Raw genomic sequence first — 3683 nt, forward strand, 5'->3', positions numbered from 1 at the left:
TGCTGTGTTGTTGACGGACAACGGATGTACGCTTATGAGAAACAACACAAATAAAACCTGGTGAAACACTTGTGTGCATTAGCGCAAGATGAGGATACAGGAAACATTCAGTATAAATGTCCAGTTTGCTAACCTTCACAACTACTACTACTTTTGCATTTAAAACTTTAAGTTTCTCTAAATATTATAAACTTTCACGAAAGCTTAAGTACAAAAATATATCATTTATGAAAAGGCAACTATAGTAGCCTATAGAGTGAAGTCGGACTGAATGATATATATATATATATATATATATATATATATATATATATATATATATATATATATATATATATGCGCCCTGTGCTCTTCTTTTTCTCTATGAAGAAAAGTACAAGTACAGTTGACACAAACGCATTCCGCAACGCTGCCTGTCTGTTGTTTAATCTGCGCATCCGCGCATTACGTGCAGATCTCATCCTCTGGACTGCAAAGCCATAGCTGGTCATGTAGGAAGGTGTGCGATAGGATCGCGCTTTCATAGTCTCCAAAGTAATAATAATAATAAGAGAAAGTTCACTTTTGGTTATTTAAAAAGAGTCTCCTTATTTTATGTATTAATTTATTAGCCCTACATGGGAGAAACGTTAACTTTAGAGCTTTTGGTTATAATTTAAAAAGACTGTAGAGCAGTTTGTGTGCAGACTCACCTTTTTATTTTTATTTATTTATGATTTGTGGGTCCAGCACTGTGTGTAAAAAAGAACTGTGGGGACGTGCATCTCCTGCCTTTGTTCATATTTACCCCGGCTTCCCTGAGCATGGGTTGTCCGTTCAGCTCCGCCCAGAGCCAAATGAATAAGTAAAAAACAGCAGAGGGCGCTGTTTTTCCTTTTTATTTGGCGATGGGTTCCCAGATTGCGTATAATGAGGCGTCAATGTTGTCAGTTACTGGGAAGTCGGATGTCAAGAACTTTAGAATCTCAAGGGAAACTGTACCGGATCGCCTGGTTGAATCACCATTATTAGGAGATGTGCCCATCATCAATCGCATGTGTCTGCCCGCTCATACATAAGTTGCAATGAATCAGTTAACATGAGTTTAATATGGAAGGTTAACATAACAGAATAAGGGCAACCATGGGAAATGAATAGATCAGTGGTTCTCAATATATTTTTTTTGCTCTAGGACCACTAGCATATCTCAGTTAAATAATAACTGTTAAGGGCTTAATTTAATTCACCTCGAATTAACAAATTAAATTAAGCCCTTAACAGACATTATTTAATTTCAAGCTTTCCCCCAATTCCCCCCCACACCACGCCCATATCCCCTCTCCCAACACAACAGTGGTCCCCAGGTTGATTCTCAGTCAGGGTGGTGGTCCCTGGTTCAGTTGAAAACCCCTGCTTTAGACTGATGATAGTTTATTGGTTTACCTATTATCCTAGATTACTATATCAATGCATTTGACCTTGTGTTTACCTAGCTTACTGTAAGTCACTCCAAAAGTGTCTGATAAATGCCTAAATTGTAAATTGTAAATTGTGGCTGATATGTGTTCATGGTCAGCCTGCTACAAAGTAGGGATATTAAGAAATATGTACAGTCAATTTACAGTGAATATAATGTGCAATATAGCATCTATCACTGGTGAAGCATTTACAGCTGTTAACCTCAGCAGGTCTCTGATTATGGTACTAGGGTACATCCCAGTGGTCTATGAGTAAAAGGGCTAGGAAGTCTCCGGCAGGTCAGGTAGGTTATTGTGGGCCAGCAATGTTCGGAATTCGCCAATCAGGATGGAATATGAAAAATCCGACAGATCCGTCTTGGTCACTTTTTCACCGATTTGTGTGATGTTTGGAATAATTTTGTATGAGTAATAAAAAACGTAGTGCAAATGTGCATGCAAAGTTTCACCACAATCGGACGCTGTGTTCATGATTTGCGGCATTTTGCTCAAAACGGGCCACTCCCGCAAACTTTAGATGTCAATCTTAGCCAATCATGATGGAATATGACAAATCTAACAGATCGGTCCTGATCACATGACTATAGAGATCATGCCTTCCCATTTTGCGTGAAATGTGGACAAAATCCAAAGGAGTAATATAAACATTTTTTTTTTACATAAGTCGGCCTCCTGGTGGCGCTATAAAGGCAAATGTGATAAATGCAGGGCAAATGTTTTTCTTTGGCCTCTAGGGAGTGCGCATACAAAGTTTTACACAGATCGGTGCAGTTATAGGTAAAAACACGAATCGTCTGGTTATATCACCACCATGACGCTGATTTAAAAAAAAATAAGTGGCATTTCCTCTGCCTAATGGAAATGTGCGTGCAAGATTTTACGGACATCGCACGCTGTGTTCCTGATTTGAGGCATTTTGTTAAAAATGGAGCAGTCCTGCAAACTTTGGAAGCAGATCTTAGCCAATCAGGATGTAAAATGACAAATCTGAAAGACTTGTTTTGTGTAATGACTAAAGAGATTTGCTCTAAAGGGAATTGTGCGTGCACAGCTTCGCTGGGATCCAGCCAACGGTGCCGGAGATTAGCTGTACACAGACAAAATGACACACACATACACACACACACACACACACACACACACACACACACACACACACACACACACACACACACACACTCGGACGAACAGACGGACGGATGGACAGGGTGCAAAACATACTCTCTCGCCATGCCTTTCGGCCTTGCGGAGTCAATTAAGCTTTCATATCATGGCACCCCAAAGTTAACACTGGATTCATGTGCTGGGGTTCACAGTGGAAGATGCAAATTGTGAAATAGAAAGGCTTTCACAAGAATTGGCACACTCTTTGTCTTCCTGTGCTACGGTATCATCACACCTCATCAGGCCAGAGAGGAAGTCAGATTTGATATGAGTTCTCAAGAATTTTGTGTCACAATCACTGAAACCCACAGGGGTCTGAATGCAACACATTCACATAAAACAATAGACACTGTTTAAGACATTGATACAACACTCGACACACAGCACCCTCTCACCCCAGTGAGGAGGAGAGGATTCTGAAACGTCTCTTTCTAACATTACTGACGAAATTGAGAGGAACTGGTGAGTACGCTTTTCTTTTTTTCTTTTTGTATTGATCCCGTGGGGGTAATTCAGGTGTCACAGCAGCACCACAGTAGGCATGGAACACAGGCGAGATACAGGTAAGAGTAGGCTAGTAAGTAAAAATACAACATACAAGTCTTAATATCTGGCTTGGCCATCTACACTTGGACTGGCATATTCTATGAACTATAAACTACATACTATGACACGTATGCCTACATTTATATCTATTAATAGATATAAATGTAGGCATACGTATCATGTACAATCTATCACCAATAATATGAGCATGCATCTATTATCCATGAATGGATATATATTTACAGACCATCGAAAGGGGATATGATGAGGAGGAATATACAATTTATTGACAGTAAAACATTCACGGCAGTTATATGTATAGGAAGGAGCTTACCATTGCCCAAGAACAGATGCTTTCTATCTGTGGTATCAAAGCTGCAGTATCAACATCTAACTAAGCCTCCATGCATTCTGTTATGTCCATGGATTAATGATTCCTGCTCACTCACTCTGGCTCATGGACTACTGGGATGTACTGGGATGTACTGGGATGTACTGGGATGTTCTCCACATACT

General features: G+C 39.9%; 1 protein-coding gene across 1 annotated transcript in view; it reads left to right on the forward strand.

Moving 5' to 3' along the window:
• Positions 1 to 2981: 2981 nt before the first annotated feature.
• The window catches only part of LOC308099917 (hydroxycarboxylic acid receptor 2-like), a 1939-nt gene continuing 1237 nt past the window's right edge, over positions 2982 to 3683 (forward strand). Inside the window, exon 1 of the mRNA XM_080448780.1 lies at positions 2982 to 3083. The gene's annotated coding sequence lies outside the window, so the exon portion shown is untranslated. The remainder of the gene's footprint in view (positions 3084 to 3683) is intronic.

This window comes from Gymnoscopelus braueri (assembly GCF_963280865.1).
Source record: "Gymnoscopelus braueri genome assembly, chromosome: 14".
NCBI lineage: Eukaryota > Metazoa > Chordata > Actinopteri > Myctophiformes > Myctophidae > Gymnoscopelus > Gymnoscopelus braueri.